General features: G+C 40.1%; 1 long non-coding RNA gene across 2 annotated transcripts; it reads left to right on the top strand.

The window, feature by feature from the left end:
• Nucleotides 1-120: 120 nt before the first annotated feature.
• Nucleotides 121-19,831, top strand: LOC132376212 (uncharacterized). Of its 2 annotated transcripts, XR_009506240.1 has the most exons (4): nt 121-169; nt 1,014-1,086; nt 17,836-17,939; nt 19,372-19,831. It is a non-coding gene; the product is annotated as an uncharacterized LOC132376212 (long non-coding RNA). The 2 variants fall into 2 exon arrangements; XR_009506241.1 differs by lacking the exon at nt 17,836-17,939.
• The last annotated feature ends 2,350 nt before the right edge of the window (nt 19,832-22,181 follow it).

The raw sequence follows: 22,181 nt of genomic DNA, 5'->3' as shown, positions 1-22,181 counted from the left end.
TGCACGTGACCCCGCCCTCACTGCACGCCGCCCCGCCCCCTCAGGCCAGGCTGCGCCCCGCCTCCCGCCGGCGCGCTCCACCCACGAGACAGTCGCTGTCGCGATGACGTAACCGGCGCAAGCGCAGTCTGTCGGCGACGCTGAAACGCTGCTGGATCTGTGGGCGGAGGTTCGTGGCGTCGGCTCTTGGCGCAAGAGGGGAGAGTGGGGTACCTGTAAGGTCGAGGGGTCTCGAAGAAAAAGAGGAGGAGGGGGAAAGTCCCAGAAGCCTGTCTTTCAGGTGCGGGGGTATAGGGCGGTGTTCCGCCCCCTTTCTGGGCCCTTTCTGACGAGGCCGGGCGGCTGCCCCGCGGGAATTGAACGGTGGATTTCCTTCGGGGAGGCATTGCCCGGTACCCAAGTGTAGAAGTTTAAGAAGGGTTAACTTGGCGTGCGCTGAGTGGGTTCTTTTCCTTCAAGCGCACATCATTGGGGAACATATTTTATTTGGCAGAGGAACACAAGATCTGGAGGCATGGATTGTACTTTTTTTTTTTGCCGGGAGCTGCGGCTTAATCTCTTCGCTCCATTTCATATGTAAAACTAGGTGGTCGGACTCACCATGTAATTTTTAAGTCCCCTTTCAGAGCTAGCATCCTGTGATTCCTGTCTCCAAGGATATTACCTTTTATCATACTCCTGATTAGGAAAAGAAATCTTTTGATTAGTGGACATGTTTTAAACCTGGATTGGGGACACTGCTGTGGAGTTAGGGCCCATGCTTTCATTAGGATTGACAGCAGGCAGAATTTGTTTGCAAGTAAGATTTATGCATTGTTAATATTCCAATAGACTCATTTTAATTTTGCTAAAAGATCAGAATACCTGTATGTTTTCCTAATGTTAGCTTTATGTCTTTCATAGACTTATATGTTTAGTCTTGCCATTTAATTTTTTGCCTCTTTTCAGAAGTAAACCACCAAAGGATATTGAAGTTGATGCTTTTGTATTTTGTCACCTTATCCTTTTATTAGCATTTTTAAGGTCATCTGCACCTTCTGACTGGGAAAAGATGGTCAACGTCTTGAAAGGAGTGCTTATAGAATGGTTAGTAGTTTTGATACTTAACAAATTTTAAATCTGCACATTGAATCTTGATTTGTATGTGAATCCCTTCCAAAGTCCATTTTTTTCTTTTGTTCTTAAGATTTGAATGATTCAAGTCTTTCAGCTTTCTCAACTGCATTTTTCTTACTTAATAACAAGTGGGACAGATGGGTTTTTTTTTTGATTTTTAGAATTTTATTTATTTTTTTATACAGCAGGTTCTTATTAGTTATCCATTTTATACATAATAGTGTATATATGTCAATCCCAATCTCCCAGTTTCCCAGTTCATCAAGTGGGACAGATTTTGTTGCTAAGTTTCTTCCTGGTGCCAGATTTCAGTGTTTCTGTTGAATTGATGTAACTGGCATTATTTCCAACAAGTTTTGGTCAGTGGCAGCATGTTTGTTACATTAACCCTCTTTAGGGGAACAGTGTTTGTATTCTCAAATCGTCAGGGATTGACTAGAATTTTAGGGTCTGCCTAAGTCACACAAACTTTGGTCTGTAAAAAAGAGAAGAAAACAAGAGAGCGAGTTGAAGGTTTCTTAAGCTAGGCACACATTCCAAAGGAGAAACTAGAAACTATGGGCAGAGTTGAGCTCCTCAAAGCTAATGTAGGGCTTAATTATGCCTAGTCTGAAAATCTGAACTGTTGGACCAGTCTTGCTCAGTCTCCACTTGTTTGTTTGCCCCACCAAACAATTCTGTCTCATTTGGGAATCCTGCCCCGTGGACACTCCCATTGTCTGAGATTACTGCTGTCTACATTTCTCTGCCTCTAATGTGAGCCATTATATGGATGACCGTACTGTTTCTGTGATGGCAAGGCTGGGGGAGGAGCAAGACCAAACCCTAGGAATCTCTGGCATTTAGAGCGGCACTGTCCAGTAGAAATGTAATGTGAGCCACATATGTATTCTTAAGTTTTCTAGTAGCCACACTAAATAAAATGAAACAGGTGAAATTAATTTCTTAACTCTATACCCAAAGTATTTCACCAGGTACTAAAATACACATTGGAATTTGAAGCTCTAGTATGAAAAAAGATAGTACAATAAATTGTATTGTCAGTGAAGCCAGTGAAGTAGGAGGGAAACTAAGGGAATGGTTGATGAAAGCGAGTGGGCTGTGTCAAGTGCTGATGAGAGGTGGGGTAAGATGAAGGCACACTGGAGGTCATCGGTTTTTTATGAGAGCTTTTTAATGGAGAGGTGGGATAGACGCCAGATTGGAGTACTTTGGAAAGGGAAAGCGGGGCAAGGAAGTAGAGACCATGTGGAGGAGTTTTGTTGTGATAATGAGCAAAGGAATAAAGAAATGGGTCGGTAGCTGAAGAAGGATATGTTAAGGGACTCTGGTTTTTGTTATTTTCATTGTTTTAAAGTGAGAGACTAGAAGGTATGTTGATAAAAATAAACCGCTAGAGAGGAGAGAGGTGTTCACTTGGGAAAGCCAAGAGACGGATTGAGATCCCAGAAGTTCTAAGCATGCTGTGCCGTTGTCTTTTGGAAAACACTTCTAAGCTAATGTTTGTATTTTATTTTTCTTATTACTTTGTCATAATTAATAGAAACATTTTCCTGGTTGGTCTTTTGTTTTTTAATTTTATTTATTTATTTTTGGCCGAGTTGGGTCTTCGTTGCTGCGTGTGGGCTTTCTCTAGCTGAGGCGAGCGGGGGCTACTCTTCGTTGCGGTGCACGGGCTTCTCATTGCGGTGGCTTCTCGTTGTGGAGCACAGGCTCTAGGTGCACGGGCTTCAGTAGTTGTGGCTCGCAGGCTCTAGCGCGCAGGCTCAGTAGTTGTGGCGCACGGGCTTAGCTGCTCCGCGGCATGTGGGATCTTCCCGGACCAGGGCTCAAACCCGTGTCCCCTGCATTGGCAGGCGGATTCTTAACCATTGCCCCACCAGGGAAGCCCCCGGTTGGTCCTTTAACATTATTTTTAACACAGAGGATACACACACACAGTGTCGGCTCTCGGTTTTTTCCCTTTTGTTTCTTCTGATTTTTCTAAAGTTAATCTTCATTCTGGATTTGATCAATATTCACCTCTGTCCTAGGGTTTTCATATTTTTATTTTCATTGATATTTTGAGTTTCATTCATCTAGAATTTATTGAGAGGAGGGGCATATTATGAGGTGAAGATCTAAATTAGCTGCCTTTTTTTTTTTTTGATCAAATAGCTGAATAATTGTCCAACACCATTTATTTCCTTCCCTAATGATGTGTGATGACTCCTTTATCACAGAGTTTCACTCCCCTTGCTACTCTTCCTAATCCCATCCCACATCCATTTTTTTCTTTGTCATTGTTACCTATTCGAGAATATCCTTGGAATAATTTAGTCTAGTCCCAAAATAATCCTTTTGGAATGATGGTTGGGATTGTATTACACCTATATTTTATTTTTTTTTAATAATGCTAGGCTGCATTTTAAAGAGCAGAACTTTGGGAAACTCAGAATTTCAGTAGTAGACTGTCAGTTTAGCCATAAGAACAAAGACTACAGATTTGTAAGAGGAACTGAGGTTTAGTTTTCTTTCCTGATCCGGCAAGCTCTCCGCTAGTTTGCTTGTTACCAGCCTCTGAATTCTGCCTGGGTGCTGATCACCTTGCTTTTCCATGTGTTCTCCAGACTAGCAGCAATAGCGTCATCTGGAGCTTGTTAGAAATGAAAATTTTCAGACCTCACCCCATATCTACTAAATTGTGCATAAATTGTGCATACAGAATTGTGCATAAAAAAGGATCTTGACACAGTGCATTTTAAGTTTGAGAAGCAATCAGCTTAAGTTTGATAATCAGTTCCCCTATGGAGAATGGTTTTGCAGCAAGACTACAGTGTACTTTAATTTTATTTTGCAGATGGATAGTATCCTTGCAAAACTAATTTTTCCCTTCAAAGTGAAGTCTAAAGTGTAGCCTGCACAATTTTTCTAAAGGGTAACTGTCTTCCCAAAGATACAGATCTTCCAAGAAGACTCCAGGCCTAAGCAATAATGGATTCATAAAGGGCATGGCCAGGGCCTGTGGGTCCTCCTTCATGTGTAGGTGCACATGTTGGGATGATGGTAACTAAAGTCCTTCAGTTTCCCTCATGTCTATATTTGATTCCAAAGAGAAGATTGTTAATAATACAGTATCAGTATAAGTCAGTTTCTTATCTCATAATATCCATAGATTATATGAAGCATTTAGGTGTATTGGAATACAGATCTATGTTAAAAAAGCAAATAAGCCAGAGTATAATGTTGGCCATTTAGGCCCAACTATCAGTGAATTGAAAAATCAAAGTACTTGGATATAGTAAGGTTCTCTCCTCCCAAGGCTTATCAAATACCACAATCTAAAGTTTTTTGTATTTTTATGTCAAAATGAGATTGGTGAAAACTTCCTCTTTGTTGGGATCCACTACTATCGACTGCCAGCCTCACACCAAGAGTTTTCCCGAATCTAGCCAACCATAGCAGTTACCGAAGCAAGCAGCATATGCTCAACAAATGTCTGTGTCCAATTCCAGGTGCTAGAGCAGACCTGTGGTGTGATATTTATCACAGTTGGTTTGGCAAGTGCTTCAGCAAGGAAGATTTGTTGTACAGCTGCAAATTCCAGCCAGTTTACAGCACAACAGCAAAGAATCTGGAGAAATAGGTATTATTAGACCAGTCTTGCCCTTATGGGTTTGGCTTCCAAACCTCTATTGTATATGAAAAGCAAATAAGAACTAAGGCAAAACCAGTCTAACTGCTGTCCTGTTCTTTCACAGCATTTGTATATCTTTTGTGAGCCTTTGCTTCTTATTCTTTGCAGGGCTACATTCACTGAATGCAGAATGTTTCTTGGGCACCCAGAACAGTGCCTGAGATACATATAGAGGTGCTTAGTAAATATTTGTTTACTGAAAGAATTTTGTTAATAAAATTGAACCAAGGAGGGTAATCTCACCCTAAATTCCAGGTTATTAGTGTTCCTTTAGAGCTCTACTACCACAGTGAGAATCAGAGTGGATAAGAATAGGTTCTTGATAAATTGAATTCAAGTTTCAGTGCAGAAAAGGTTCATACACTAGGCCTCCTTTTTGGCAAGTTACATCAGAGTAGCTTTTAGTTTTTACGTTTTAAATTTTTATTGTATATAACATAGTTGATTTACAACGTTGTATTAGTTTCAGGGGTACAGGAAAGTGATTTAGTTATACATGTATCTATTCTTTTTCAGATTCTTTTCCCATATAGGTTATTACAGAGTACTGAGTAGAGTTCCCTGTGCTATACAGTAGGTCCTTGTTGATTATCTATTCAGTATTTTGTATATAGTAGTGTGTATATGTTAATCCCAGCCTTCTAATTTATCCTCCCCGCCCCCACCACCAGGGTAGCTTTTAAATGAGGTGACTGTTATCTTCCAGTCCGTAGCTTTTTTTTTTTTAATTAATTAATTATTTTTGGCTGTGTTGGGTCTTTGTTCTGTGTGAGGGCTTTCTCCAGTTGCGGCGAGCGGGGGCCGCTATTCATCGTGGTGCGCGGGCCTCTCACTGTTGCGGCCTCTCATTGCAGAGCACGGCTCCAGACGCGCAGGCTCAGTAGTTGTGGCTCACGGGCCTAGTTGCTCTGCTGCATGTGGGATCTTCCCGGACCAGGGCTCGAACCCATGTCCCCTGCATCAGCAGGCAGACTCTCAACCACTGCGCCACCAGGGAAGCCCCAGTCTGTAGCTTTTAAAAAGCAGGCTTTCACCAAGCTGCTGACATGGATGATGGAAGTGCAGTCTTAAGAAGCAACTGATCTAGAAAGTAATTTGTGATAGGTCTTTTGAGCTTTTATATGCTTTAACACAATAATTCCATTTCTAGATGTTTATCTTAAGGAAGTGATCCGAGCTGCAGATAAAATTGTAGGTAGTTGATTATTCTAATTAAACAAAGTGTTATGACATTTTTATAATCAAACAATATAGCTATTAAAATATTTGAAAATATTTTACGTGATATGAACAAAGGCATTTTCACATTCAGTAACAATTTTCTAAAACATTCCACTCTCAGAACATAACAGTATTTATGGAGAAATATTTGTTAAATTTTTTAAGTAATTGTATCTGTTAACTAATTACTATCAGGAAGGATAGCTTACTGTTGACTAAGCCAAGATTATCATTCTGATTGGATAGACAGTATTGACAACTTTATCCAACTGACCGATTAATTTTATGGTCTCTTTTATAGCTAACTGCATCATTCTAGTAGGCCTCTCATGGTGTAATACTTTTTCTAACAGTCACATTTTATAGGAGCTATACTAAGGTTTTTTTTTTTTAATAGATCTTTATTGGAGTATAATTGCTTCACAATACCATGTTAGTTTCTGTTGCACAACAAAGCGAATCAGCCATATGCATACACATGTCCACATATCCCCTGCCTCTTGATCCTCCCTCCCACCCTCCCTATCCCACCCCTCTAGGTCATCGCAAAGCACCGAGCTGATCTCCCTGTGCTATGCTGCTACTTCCCAACAGCCAACTATTTTACATTCGGTAGTGTACATATGTCGATGCTACTCTCACTTCGCCCCAGGTTCCCCCTCCCACCCCATGTCCTCAAGTCCATTCTCTATGTCTGCCTCTTTATTCCTGCCCTGCAACTAGGTTCATCAGTACCATTTTTTTTTTTTTTTTTTTAGATCCCATATATATGTGTTAGCATACGGTATTTGTTTTTCTCTTTCTGACTTACTTCACTCTGTATGACAGATTCCAGGTCCATCCACCTCACTACAAATAACTCAATTTCTTTTCTTTTTATGGCTGAGTAATATTCCATTGTATATATGTGCCACATCTTTATCCATTCATCTGTCAGTGGACATTTAGGTTGGTTCCATGTCCTGGCTATTGTAAATAGTGCTGCAGTGAACATTGTGGTTCATGTCTCTTTTTGAATTATAGTTTTCTCTGGGTATATGCCCAGTAGTGGGGTTGCTGGGTCATATGGTAGTTCTATTTTTAGTTTTTTACCAACAGTGCAGGAGGGTTCCCTTTTCACCACACCCTTTCCAGCATTTATTGTTTCTAGATTTTTTGATAATGGCCAATCTGACCAGCATGAGGTGATACCTCATTGTAGTTTTGATTTGCATTTCTCTAATAATTAGTGACATTGAGCATCTTTTCATGTGCCTCTTGGCCATCTGCATGTCTTCCTTGGTGAAATGTCTATTTAGGTCTTCTGCCCATTTTTTAACTGGATTGTTTGTTTTTTTGTTATTGAGCTCCATGAGCTGTTTGTATATTTTGGAGATTAATCCTTTGTCTGTTGTTGCATTTACAAGTATTTTCTCCTGTTCTGAGGGTTGTCTTTTTGTCTTGTTTATGGTTTCCTTTGCTGTGCAAAAGCTTTTAAGTTTAATTAAGTCCCATTTGTTTATTTTTGTTTTTATTCTGTTACTCTAGGAGGTGGGTCAAAAAATATCTTGCTGTGGTTTATGTCGAAGAGTGTTTCTCCTGTTTTCCTCTAAAAGTTTTATGGTGTCTGGTCTTACGTTTAAGTCTTTAATCCATTTAGAGTTTATTTTTGTGTATGGTGTTAGGGAGTGTTCTGATTTCATTCTTCTACATGTAGCTGTCCAGTTTTCCCAGCACCACTTATTGAAGAGGCTGTCTTTTCTACATTGTATGTTCCTGCCTCCCTTGTCGTAAATTAGGTGCTCATATGTGCGTGGGTTTATCTCTGGGCATTCTTTCCTGTACTATTGATCTATATTTCTGTTTTTGTGCCAGTACCATACTGTCTTGATTACTGTAGCTTTGTGGTACAGTTTGAAGTCAGGGAGGCTGATTCCTCCAACTCCGTTTTTCTTTCTCAAGAGTGCTTTGGCTATTCGGGGTCATTTGTGTTTCCATACGAATTGTAAGATTTTTTGTTCTAATTCTGTGAAGAATGCCATTGATAGTTTGATAGGGATTGCATCAAATCTGAAGATTGCTTTGGGTAGTATAGTCATTTTCACAATATTGATTCTTGCAATCCAAGAACATGGTATATTTCTCCATCTGTTTATGTCATCTTTGATTTCTTTCATCAGTGTTTTATAGTTTCCTGAGTACAAGTCTTTCACCTCCTTAGGCAGGTTTATTCCTAGGTATTTTATTCTTTTTGTTGCAATGGTTAATGGGAGTGTTTCCTTAATTTCTCTTAATGATTTTTCGTTGTTGGTATATAAGAATGCCAGAGATTTCTGTGCATTGATTTTGTATCCTGCAACCTTACCAAATTCATTGATTAGTTCTAGTAGTTTTCTGGTGGCATCTTTAGGATTTTCTATGTATAGTATCATGTCATTGGCAAATAGTGACAGTTTTACTTCTTCTTTTCCAATTTGTATTCCTTTCATTTCTTTTTCTTCTCTGATTGCTGTGGCTAGGACTTCCAAAACTATGTTGAATAAGAGTGGCGAGAGTGGACATCCTTCTCTTGTTCCTGATCCTAGTGGAAATGCTCTCAGTTTTTCACCATTGAGTATGATGCTTGCTGTGGGTTTGTCATATATGACCTTTATTATGTTGAGGTAGGTTTCCTCTATGCCCATTTTCTGGAGTTTTTATCGTAAATGGGTGTTGAATTTTGTCAGAAGCTTTTCCTGCATCTATTGAGATGATCATATAGTTTTTATTCCTTAATTTGTTAATGTGGTGCATCACATTGATTGATTTGTGTCTAATTTGGTATCAGGGTGACGGCTTCGTAGAATGAATTTGGGAGTGTTTCTCTCTCTGCAATTTTTTGGAAGAGTTTGAGAAGGATCGATGTTAGCATTTCTCTAAATGTTTGGTAGAATTCGCCTGTGAAGACATCTGGTCCTGGACTTTTGTTTGTTGTAAGATTTTTAATTATGGTTTCAATTTCATTACTTGTGATAGGTCTGTTTATATTTTCTAATTCTTCCTGGTTCAGTCTTGGAAAATTGTACCTTTCCAAGAATTTGTCCATTTGTTTGTGGTTGTCCATTTATTGGCATATAGTTTTTTGTAGTAGCCTCTTACAATCCTTTGTACTTCTGCAGTGTCAGTTGTGATTTCTCCTTTTTCATTTCTAATTTTATTGATTTGCGTCCTCTCCCTTTTTTTCTTGATGAGTCTGGCTAAGGGTTTATCAATTTTGTTTATCTTCTCAAAGAACCAGCTTTTAGTTTTTTCGGTCTTTGCTATTGTTTTCTTCGTTTCTATTTCATTTATTTCTGCTCTGATCTTTATGATTTCTTTCCTTCTACTGACTTTGGGTTTTATTTGTTCTTCTTTCTCTAGTTGTTTTAAGTGTAGGGTTAGATTGTTTATTTGAGATTTTTTCTTGTTTCTTAAGGTGAGATTGAATTGCTGTAAACTTCCCTCTTAGAACTGCTTTGGCTGCGTCCTATAGGTTTTGGGTCATTGTGTTTTCGTTGTCATTTGTTTCTATGTATTTTTTATTTCTTCTTTGATTTCTTCAATGATCTCTTAGTTATTTAGTAGTGTTTAGCCTCCATGTATTTGTGTTTTTTACTTTTTTTTTTTTCCTGTAACTGATTTCCAGTCTCATGGCGTTGTGGTCAGAAAAGATGCTTGATGCGATTTCAATTTTCTTAAATTTTCCGAGACTTGATTTGTGACGCAAGATGTGATCTATCCTGGAGAATGTTCCGTGTGCACTTGAGAAGAAAGTGTATTCTGGCACTTTTGGGTGGAATGTTCTTTAAATATCAGTGTAGATCTATCTGGTCTATTGTGTCATTTAAAGCTTGTGTTTCCTTTTTTATTTTCTGTTTGGATGATCTGTCCATTGGTGTAAGTGAGGTGTTAAAGTCCCCTACTATTATTGTGTTACTGTTGATTTCTCCTTTCATGGCCTTATGTATTGAGGTGCTCCTATGTTGGGTGCATAAACATTTATAATTGTTATATCTTCTTCTTGGATTGATCCTTTGATCATTATGTAGTCTCTCTCCTTATCTCTTGTAACAGTCTTTATTTTAAAGTCTATTTTATCTGATACGAGTATTGGTACTCCAGCTTTCTTTTGATTTCCATTTTCATGGAATATCTTTTTCCATCCTTCACTTTCAGTCTGTATATGTCCCTAGGTCTGAAGTGGGTCTCTTGTAGACAGCATATGTATGAGTCTTGTTTCTGTATCCATTCAGCCAGTCTGTGTCTTTTGGTTGGGGCATGTAATCTGTTTACATTCAAGTTATTATCGATACATATGTTTCTATTACCATTTTTTAATTGTTTTGTTTGTTTTTGTGGGTCTTTTTCTTCTCTTGTGTTTCCCACTTAGAGAAGTTTCTTTAGCATTTATTGTAAAGCTGGTTTGGTGGTGCTGAATTCTCTTAGCTTTGGTTTGTCTGAAGAGCTTTTGATTTCTCTGTTGAATCTGAATGAGATCATTGCTGGGTAGAGTAATCTTGGTTGTAGGTTTTTCTCTTTCATCACTTTAAGTATATCCTGCCACTCCCTTCTGGCCTGCAGAATTTCCACTGAAAAATCAGCTGATAACCTTATAAGGATTCCTTTGTATGTAATTTTTTGTTTTTCCCTTGCTGCTTTTAATATTTTTTCTTTGAATGTAATTTTTGTTAGTTTGATTAGTATGTGTCTTGGTGTGTTTTTCCTAGGGTTTATACTGTATGGGACTCTCTGTGCCTCCTGGACTTGGGTGATTATTTCCTTTCCCATGTTAGGGAAGTTTTCCACTATAATCTCTTCAAATATTTTCTCAGACCCTTTCTTTTTCTCTTATTCTCTGGGACCCCTATAATTCGAATGTTGTTGAGTTTAGTGTTGTCCCAGAGGTCTCTGAGATTGTCTTTAATTCTTTTCATTCTTTTTTCTTTATTCTGCTCCTGGGCAGTTATTTCTACCACTTTGTCTTTCAGCTCACTTGTTCGTTCTTTTGCCTCCGTTATTCTGTTATTGGTTCCTTCTAGTGTATTTTTCATTTCAGTTTTTGTGTTGTTCATCTCTGTTTGTTTGTTCTTTAGTTCTTCTAGATCTTTGTTAAACATTTCTTGTATTTTCTCAATCTGTGCCTCCATTCTGTTTCCAAGATTCTGGATCATCTGTACTGTCATTTCTCTGAATTCTTTTTCAGGTAGATTGCCTATTTCCTCTTCATTTATTTGGTCCTGTAGGTTTTTACCTTGTTTCTTCATCTGTGACATATTTTTTTGCTGTCTCATTTTTTTTTTTTTAATGAGTGGGATTGTTTTCCTGTTTCACTGGTCGTTTGGCCTGAGGCGTCCAACAATGGAGTTTGTAGGCTGTTGGGTAGAGCTGGGTCTTGGTGCTGAGATGAGGACTTCATCTGATGAATATTCATGAGACCTCACTCCGATGAATATTCCCTGGGGTCTGAGTTTCTTTGTTAGTCCAGTGGTTCGGACTCGGCGCTCCCACCGCAGGAGCTTCCGCCTGACCCTAGGCTCACAAATCAAGATCCCGCAAACCACGTGGGTGGCCAAAAAAAAAAAGATCGAGAACAATAACAAAGTGAAAAATAAAATTAGACTAGGAAACTAACAGATATGTTAGAAAGGAGGTAAAAATAAAAACATAGAGAATCAACAACCGGAAGGTACATCAGTACCACAATAGTAAAAAAGAGGAGGAGGGAAAAGAAATAAAAAGGGAGTGGGGGGGAAGACCTTGGATGTGGAGAGCGGGGCCTGAGCAAGGGCGAGGTTTGGGTGGTGGGCGGGGCAAATGCTCAGGACCCACAGGGCTGGAAAAGGCTCTGGGGGCTGTGGGGAGTGGGGCTTAGGCTCAAGGAACAGAAGGGCCCCAGGCATGCCCCCCACCCCTGGTCTCAGAGGGCAGGGGACCTCACCTGGGAGCTCAGCAGGCTCCCTGGGCCTGAGTGGGCGGGGCAAATGCCCTCCGCTCCTCTTGCACTCCTCCTGCAGGGCCCCTCCCGCCTGCCTCTCCTGATCTCCCCGGCCTCCCTCCTATGCCCCCAAGCACCCACGAAGCCTGGAGGGGGCTTTGGATCGCAGGGGACCAGCCTGGGAGTTCAGCAGGCTCCCTGGCCCCAGTGGGCCGGGCAGTTGCCCACTGTTCCTCTCCCACTCCTCCTGGATGGCCCCTTCTGCCTGCCACTCCTGATCTCCCAGGCCTCCCTCCTATGCCCCCAGGACCCACGTGGCCTGGGTGGGGCTTTGGGTGGGGCGGGGGGGGGAAGTGGCTTGGGAGCTCTGCAGTCTCCCCGGCCTGAGTGGGCCAGGCGATCGCCCTCCACTCCTCTCCTGCTTTTCCTGGAGAGTCCCTCCCACCTGCCTCTCCTGATCTCCCCAGCCTCAGGGGCCCCGATCTTGTCTGGCCTCCACTTCTCCTCCCCACCCCGGTCCCCCTACGTTCTACTGGTTCATTGTGGGGTTCCTCCTGTCTCCTTGGGGGTCAGAGTCCCCCACCAGTGGCCGGCAGGTGTCCTAGTTCTATACTAAGGTTCTTTAGGAGGGTGTTGATAATACCTGCCCTTTACATTTCCAGGGCAAGGACATTTTTTCCTGCTCACTAGCCCTGATCCCAGGACTTTAACCAAGTATGTATATGGGCACTTGGTTTTGGGTTTTATCCTGCCAGCAGGTTCTCCCAGAGGCACTCCCATGTAGAATAGTCCTATATTCAGGCAAGATATTCCAGGCCCTCAACATATACTAGCAAAGTGTCCCTTAAACTTTGAGTGTCTTTTTGAATCATTACAGATTACATTTCAAATACATGCTTGAGAATTCATTCTCAAATTGACTGCTTTCCATCTCCTTTCAAAAAGTTTAATTGAAGCAATTGATATTAGAAGCAGTTATTTCAGTGTGTCACTGATCATTTTCTAAGTTCTCATCTTATTTGTGTTAGCAGTGTTTCCTCAGGTATAGGGAGTACAGTTGGTGTACAAGATGATTTGGAGTAGCACAAATTTTGCAGGGATAGAACACAAATACTTTTTCTATGACCATCTTAATTTATCTGAGAAAAAAATAAAACTAACATCAAGATGACTGGTGATTTTGTACCAGATGAAGTTAAGGTGAAAAGTTAGTTGATTTAAAGGCAATTTAAAGAAAAAATTTGAGTAATACGTAGTGCAGATGTTACAAGAGATGGCTAAAATGACAAGGGTAGTATGCAAATGGCAAAAATTTTGAAAACACTGACCTGTTGGTTAAAAGCACAGATGTGAGTCCCCTGGCACTTCTTGGTTTCAGTTGTTCAGCTTTTACTTAATTGAAAGTATGTGAATTTATTTAGAGACTTTCTGGAGATAAAAGTCTTCATAACCACTTAACCCTTGCTATCTCTAATACCTCCTAGTAGCAGCCAATTACTAGAGTAAATTGGTGTCATCTCTGAACACACTGCGCTCAAATGGTAACAAGATAATGTATCACATTTGGACAGCAGATTTTATAATGTTCTTGTTTTTTGTCATTATTGTTCCATTTAAACCCAAAATTTATATTAAAGGTTAACAAAAAAACTATCATTTGTCCTGTCACCTAAAGTATATCTTTCTAAGCAACCTCTCTGAGTGTGTGATTTTTGTAGAAATTATTGAAATTCTTGTGGGGTCTAAGACAGTTCAGCACAATAAAGGTTGTGAGGGTAAAGTGGGCACCACACGAGAGACAAAGGCAAGTCCCTCCTTGCAGGGAAGGGAGGAAGCAGCCCGGTTGTAGGGCACTAAATCAGAGGGGTTTTTTTCTGTCCGCCACACCTGTCTACTCTTAAATTGCTCTACTTTAATTCTCCACCCCTGTCCCACCCACCCCCATTTTATTTGTATAGACATGGAGCAATATAGGGAAACAACTGAGGTTTCAAAAAGAAACCTTTGAGAGCAAGAACCTGTTCAAAAGAACCTGTTTGAGCAGGAAAACGATAGTTTTAAAGAAGCTGAAGCTTTGTTTCCCTGTCATATGGGCCTCCCCGTTTTCAGTTCTGTAATATCTGAAAGAACCCCGTTCAGCCTGCTTCATTACCCCCAGATTCTTTCTAGAATTGCTCTTTAAACTCTTTTTATGTTTCACAGCCTGCCTATTAATGACTAATAAAATTGTTTACCTCAGTGAAATTTCTCAATGTACAGGGTGTTGTTGCTTTACAAAAATTTCTTACTTAAATTTTTATTCTGTGTAATTGCCAAAATTAGGGAGTTACTGCAAATGTAAATTTTAACATCCTCAGTATCTGCTTAAATCTGTGACCATTACATTATCTTTCTTGGTTGTATTTTTGTTTGGTCTTGTTTGTTTTTTAATTTTGGCTGCACTGGGTCTTAGTTGCGGTATGCATGCGGGATCTAGTTCCCTGACCAGGGATCGAACCCGGGCCCCCTGCATGGGGAGCACCGAGTCTTACCCACTGGACCACCAGGGAAGTCCCATATTATCTTGCTTTGTAAAAGACCCCTATTGTCTCTCCCATCCTTCACTGGCAGTTGTTGCCTTTCATGTCATTATCAGCCTTTAGACTCTCATTCCCAGGCCCTGTATTCCTACTTTTCTTGTTTTCAGTCACCCAAAAAGCTACGGACTTCCAGGTCATCCCTCATTCCTTTGACACTCATTACCTTATGGCTCTATCCATCAACTTTAAATTTTTTTTTTTTAATTTTTATTTATTCTTGGCTGCATTGTGTCTTCTTTACTGCACGTGGACTTTCTCTAGTTGCTGTGAGTGGGGGCTACTCTTCGTTGCAGTGTGCGGGCTTCTCCTTGCAGTGGCTTCTCTTGTTGTGGAACCCAGGCTCTAGGCATGTGGGCTTCAGTAGTTGCAGCACACGGGCTCAGTAGTTGTGGATCACAGGCTCTAGAGCGCAGGCTCAGTAGTTGTGGCACACAGGCTTACTTGCTCCATGGCATGTGGGATCCTCCCAGACCAGGGCTTGAACCCGTGTCGCCTGCATTGGCAGGTGGATTCTTTTTTTTTTTTTTTTAAGTATTTATTTATTTATTTATTTTTGGCTGCGTCGAGTCTTAGTTGCGGCACGTGGGCTCCACAGTTCATGGGCTCTCTAGTTGCAGCACCTGGGCTTAGTTGCCCCGTGGCATGTGGGATCTTAGTTCCCCGACCAGAGATTGAACCCCTGTTCCCTGCTTTGGAAGGTGGATTCTTAACCACTGGACCACCAGGGCAGTCCCTCCATCGACTGTTAAATTCACCCCTACCCCATCATGTCCCGCTTTGCCCTTAGAACCTAGTAAGATAGCAGCAGAATCCCCTATATCCTCAGCCTCTTCTCAGAACTTTCCCTCTATCTTCCCCCAATACCCCTTTTTTGTTGTTGTTATAATAAAAACCTAGCTTTCCCCTGAGCCTGCTATGTTGACTTCTCTCTAATACCTCTTGTACCATTGGGCCAAGAAATGGGATGGGTATCTACCTTGTTCCTCATTGCCACTTCCAGAAATCCTCCCTCCCTCTTCCACAGAAACCCCCCAGTTCTGAATCTGACAAGACCACCCACTAATCCTCCTCTTTGTAACCATCTACAAACACCCAAGTGTTTCCTTGAAAGTTATTCTTTGAAGGCTACTTGTCACTCTTTAAGAGTTCTCCACAAATTCTTAACGATTTCGTATGTATAGTCCTTTCAGTACCCTGGCCTCTCAGTTTCCCGACCTCTTCTTCCAATGAGCTTTTCTCTGTCCTGTCATAGTCATTCATTCACATTGTCACACCTACCCGCGTCCCTACCAATACTGCCATCTCTTCAAAATCTCCGTTTTAGGCATCTAACTCTGACCACCACCTCCTCTCTCCAGTTCACTCCCTCTAATACCCTAGCTCTATAATTCCTTCGATTCTACCAGACCTGCAGTCTGTGGATTCTCCCAGCATTTCCATCCTGACTCATCCCAGCATCCTCACTTTCCTCCGTACCCAGTCTGTCAGTATACTCGTTCTCTTAAAGACACTCAACTCCTTCGCCCCTCTCAGTCACACCAACCAGGTCGGGTCCAATCCAGCTCCCTACCTATTCTGAACCTTTACCTCCACAACTCTAATGGCTGGAGAAAAACATACAAACATACTGATTGGTCTCACTTTAAATTCATGACTATTAAATTCATGTGAGCCTTAATGCTAGCCTGCAAACCAGCTAAATTTCCTAGTCCATTTATTGTCCCACTTTCCTAATAAAGCTGTTAGATTTCATCAAGTTAAGATTTCATCAGTTTTAAAACTTAGCAATATTTTATGTACCTATAAGAAAAATCACTGCCGGTTGTACTGTAACATACCATTAAATGTAAGACCCATCCCAATTTTGGAGATGTTAAGATGTGGGGGGAATGTGCTTCTTAGAATGGGTGGAATATGGTATTCCACACCTTCATCTTCTCTTAGCTCAGAAAACGTCCCTGTCCTCACTTCAGCTGATTTCTTTGTTCCTCGTTTCACTGAGAAAACGGAAGCAACCAGAAGAGAACGTCCTCAAGTCTTTATCACATGGACCTGGGCCCATATACTCTTCCCTCCCTCACACTTACTGTGGGTGACTTGTCTATTCTCTTGTCTCAAGCCAGCCTCCCTCCTTGGGAACCGGATCCCAGCCTCCCTGGCCTATTTAAAGATACCTTTTCAGCAGTTTTCCTCTTTTTCTCCCACTTTATCCACTTTTCTTTCTGTACTGGATCATTCCCAGCAGAACTACAAACATGCTGTAACACTGCCCCTCCCCAGGTGGGCGGCCCTGTGGGGCAGGAACTCTTGCTTCCACATCCCTCTCCAGCTCCCACTTGATTTTCCTGCTCTTTGTAGCAGGATTTCCCAGAAGGTGTGTATGTATTCACTTTCTCCAATTTCACTCCTCTCAGTCTGGAAACCACTCCAGTCAGGCCCTGTCCTCTGTAGTCATGGTCCTGAAGCTGCTCTTGGGAAGGTCCAGTAACTTTCTGAACCCAGTAGTCAGCTCTCAGTCCTTCTCTTGCTATTCCTCTTAACAACATTTGGCCCAGCTGATCTCTTCCTCTTCCTGGAGATCCTTCATTTACTTAGCTTCCAGTACTCTTCAAGTTTTCTTCCGACCTCAGTGGTCATTTTATAGTCTGCTTTGCTGGTTCATCCTTTTCTTCCTAACCTTTTGGTGTTGGGGTATCCAGGGCTTGGTGCTTGGACTCTCCTCTGTAGCTCTGCTCACTCCTTTGTCATGGCTTTAAATGCCATCTATACATTGATGACTGACTTACTCCTCATTCTGGACTTCACTGCTGAAGTCCAGAATTGTATATCCAGCTTCCTGTTCAACTTCTTCACCTGGGTGGCATCTCAGATGTAACTTGCCTAAAACCAGACTCTCGATCTTAACTACACACCTGTTCTTCTGTGTTCCTCCTCATCTCAGTGAAAGACAACTCCATCCCTTCATTTGCTCAGACCAGAAATCTTGGCGTCTCCTTAATTCCTCTCAAAGCTCAAGTCCAGTCTCAGCAAGTTATGTGGGCTTTACATTTGGTGTATATCTGGAGTTCAGCCACTGCTCAACTTCCCTGTTACCACCTAGGTCCAAATCATTATGTCCTGTCAAGATTACTGCAGTCACCTTCTAATTGGTCTCCCTGTTTCCACCGTTGCGTCCACCACCCACCAACCTCTTCTCAACCCAGCAGCCAGTATGATCCTTACGTTTAAAATTAAAGTCATTTTGTAAGTTAAATCAAGATGGAGTTCTAACCCGTATCCCACTGCTCTCCCCTCCACTTTCCCCTCTCCAGCTCTGTGGCTTTGCCGTTCACTCTGCGTAGGATGGTCTACCCCACGTCACTTCATGGTTTGCTCACTACCTCCTTCTGATGTGTATTCAGACATCACCTGCTCAGTAAGGCCTCCCCTGAGTCCCCTGCTTAAACTTGCAAGATCATATCACTGTCGTCACTGCCATTTCTCATTCGCTTCCTTTGTTTTTGTGTGTGTTTGTCATAGTGTTACCACTAGAATGTAAGTTTTCTTCACTGCTGAATCCCCCAGACCAGAATAGCACCACGCACATGATGGGTACTCAATTTATTGAATGAGTGAATAAAACTTAGAAGAGCAAGTTTACCACTTCTGAACAAATCAATTTCCCACATTAGTATGGTCATTCTAATACTGCAACTATAGAATTTAACTGAATTTTGCCAAACTTAAGTGGATCAATAGAACCTAACTTTTCTGAACCTAAGATAACAAACATACTAGAAACTAAATTTAAAATGTGTCATTTCTGACATGGGCAGACCTACTTATTTATTCACATTATTTTACAGCATAGTAAATTGTTAATAAAATTATTTTAAAGGTAAGCTGTTGAAAGTAATTAAGACAATCATTTTTTCAGGAAGGCTTGACTTCATTCATAGTTAATATATACCATGAACCGCACTCATTTAGCTATTGAACTAAATACTTTACTTTGTTAGCTTCACTTGTACCTCTGTTTGTACTTGAAAGAAGTAAAATGTATATGGTTTTCAGTAAATTACACTGACCTCTTTTGAATTAAATTGTTATCTTTGTAATTGATGTTGACATCCCTCAAGAAACCAAAACATTGTGTAAGATTATGTTTCCTCTAAGAATTAAAAATATCTGTATGCAACTTGACATTTTTATATTCACCTTTTGCTGAACACAGTATTGTATATTATATTAGATCTAAAGTGTGCCTTTGTTGTAATTCAGGTTTTTATTAAAAAAGACTCATTTCTATAAACCTAGGAAATTTTATCTCTTTCCCTTATGGCTGTCCTATTCATTCCAAACTAAAAACCACAAATAAATAGAATTGAATTTAGATCTCTTTTTGAACTCACTGTTCTCAAAGAGATTTGGTTAGAATTTCCTTTAAAGATTCTGAATGATAGTTCAGACTTAAGAGGTTCAGAATTTTAAGGAAGGGAAAAAAAGTTGAATATTTACTGCAAGCCAAACACTATCGTTGGCATTTTTAAATCAGTTAACAGGGCTGTGCTTCGAGTCCCTATTAATTACAAAGCTGTGAACATTGCTTTACTTTTTCACTTGTCGGTGACAAATTATTCTTTTAAAATCTCATCACTGGCCTCTTTCTTCTAAACTTGCACTAACAGTTCTAAAATGAAGCTGTGTCTGTTAATCGTCAACACTTGAGGCAGAGAAGGAGTGAGGAATTGGTTAACAGTTTAGAACTTTTGAACTTATCCTAAAACTCTCCATGCTCAATTCTAATTGTTCAGGTCTCTGGTAACTTGACAGTAAGGTGTCTCATCATCATGTGTTTATCTCAACAGTGACCCTGCCATGAAGCAATTTCTGCTGTACTTGGATGAGTCAAATGCCCTAGGGAAGAAGTTCATCATTCAAGACATTGATGACACTCACATCTTCGTAATAGCAGAGTTGGTTAATGTCCTCCAGGAGCGAGTAGGTGAATTAATGGACCAAAATGCCTTTTCTCTTACCCAGAAGTGAAAATATTAGATAATGATCACTTAGGAATTAAAAGTAACAAATGTGAGAGACTCACCATTCGATGTCTTGTGTGACCGATTAGATTTACAGAATTGCTCGGAAGCATGTGACAGGGAAGACTGTGATATCATTTGTTCATAAGAAAGCCCCTGAACTGACTTTCTTGTTCTGTTTTTTTCATTGTGTGTACCCTAGAATTTAAAAAAAAAAAAAAAAGCTTTAACAGTTGGCTGTAATTTGGCTTTTATTAACCTTTATTAAAATATAAATGTAATTGGTTTTCCTACCTCTTAATGCCAATTTAATACATTAAGAATATAATGGAATATGCTTTTAAATCATCAGTCTAACCTAAATACCACCTAGATATTTATCTTTGCTTATTTGTATTAGTAATTGGGGGTTTGGTAGTGTAGGTATGGTTTGTTTTGTTTCCACTAGAAACTTCACAGACAGACTGTTTAGATAAATATGCCAAGGTGGGAACTTTAGTAATATTTATACCTTACAAATAGTATCTGCATGCCAGCCAGCTCTGTTGGTGAAGAAGATGTGGAAGAGAACCCTGTAACATTAACGTAAACTGCAGTTTACATTTCCCTAAAAATACGGTTTTTTAAAAGCACAGAGGGTTAGAAACAACCAAATGGGAAAGGTGTGTGCTGCTTTGCAGCTTTCCTCTTTCCTTGTTCAGACTTTGTTGGTCACATTTTCCCATCAAGGCAAGTGCCCTTTTATTAAGAAGTCAGTTTTCCTTGGGCCTTATTCCCTATGAGAATCCCTGTGTAAATTTGTCTAAAAAAGAAAGGTAGGAACAGATAGAAGCAAAGTCAATCTTGGGGGAGTCTAGTTCTATGGTTGATCGAGGCAGAAACAATAACACTGATGGGAGCTTTGCTTCCCTTCCTGAAGATAGTGGTACTAGGATGGGTTCTTATGGTGGGAATTTTCCAAGAGAAAAGATAACTTTCATGATGTTAGGTGGAGTCGTATCAAACCCACTTTACCTGCCTTCTTACGGTGTGTTTATTCAGAGCATCTGTGTACCATAGTCACTTACTTACACATGCGTTCCCTAAAGCTGGAAATTTCCATAGGTATATTTATCATGGTTTCCACCCATGTAACTCAAACTACCCAATTTTGATTTTCACATAACAATGCAAACAATTTTGATGAGTTATTGGTACATCTGGTACTAAAACTTGCTGAATACAGTACATTTCTTTAGGATTTCCAGCTGTACTGAAATGTTACTGACTCTTGTATTTCAGGCATGTCTAAATCTATTTCTAACATGCCTTAGGCGTTTGTCACCTAATACCTTTTAACATGAAACTTAGAGAAAATTTTTCTTACAATCTCAGAGTTTAAAAGGTACTGGAAAGACTATTGGACAGTGAGTACAAAGAGTGTTAAGTGAAGGAAAATCTTTATTTCATTGACCCTCATTGTTTAAAAGTTGAGTTAGGGCGAATGTTCGGTATCTTTCTCTGGAAGTGCATTAGAAAGATGGGACAGTGTGGTGCTGGGAGCCGCACTTGGAGCCACTGAGTTAGCTCGTCCAACTATGAGAGAAGCTAGGAGAGAACAGGAAATAGCCAAGTGACATTTTCTCCAGGCTCTGCTGCTTGGAATCTGGTTGACATTATTCGATTTAGCACACTTTAGATGTCTAGAAAAAGATATGTTGGCTGCTGGGTACTGGAGAAATTTACTACTGTCTTTTTATTTTTAACAAAGTCCTTAATACTGTGAAAAGGTAGTATTAACTTAAATTTTCCTAACTGCATAAAAGAGTCATTTTAATTTATGAGAGATAGTTGACCAGTCACAAATATCCATGTACTAAAATTGTGATATTTAGAATTATACTAACTTCTTGAGAAAGGTTTTTTTTTTAATACCGTATAAGGTCAAAACTTCCGTATTCTTTGAACCCCAATTTCCTTGTGAAATTTAGTGTGATTATTTTAAAATTCCAGGCATCCTAAGTATGCATAAGAGTTAATGTAAAAATGTTTATTGAGACATCAGTTTTGATGAACACTAACTAAACACTATTGTTAATAAGCAACAAAGGCTACTCTCTTTTATTTCTGATAATCACTATAGGTGGTAGTCAAAATTATTAATTATTATATTGCTCTTAACATTATGTATAATAGAGGTGATTTGACATAATTGTACTTCTTTTCTGGAAATATGGTAAATAATGTGCTTACTCTATTTTGTAGTTACACATTAAACCTCACTTAGCTCTAAAGAAACTAAATAAAACCTTTGATATAATGCCTTCTGATTTAACTAGTATACTGGAATCATTCGATCTCTTAACCATCTTAACAGATAGGAAAAGGGTATGTTTTAAACATGAAGAAATGGTGCAGCTTGCAAATACAGTCAATAAATATTCTCAAGTGTGCATAGCTCTGCTTCATTTGTAGCAGAGATCACACTGAAAGATCTTTTGGTAAGATTATTGATAAGCTTTTGAAAAACACTGTTCTCACTACAGAAAAGTGATTAAGAGCCTGACTGAGTCCAGACTGCCTGGGTCCAAATGTCAGCTCCCTGCTTGCTAGCTCTGGGATCTTGTACACGTCATTGAGTTGTCCTGTGCCTCTGA

Source organism: Balaenoptera ricei, chromosome 12, assembly GCF_028023285.1.
Source record: "Balaenoptera ricei isolate mBalRic1 chromosome 12, mBalRic1.hap2, whole genome shotgun sequence".
NCBI lineage: Eukaryota > Metazoa > Chordata > Mammalia > Artiodactyla > Balaenopteridae > Balaenoptera > Balaenoptera ricei.
This window is presented reverse-complemented; position numbering and strand designations above follow the sequence as displayed.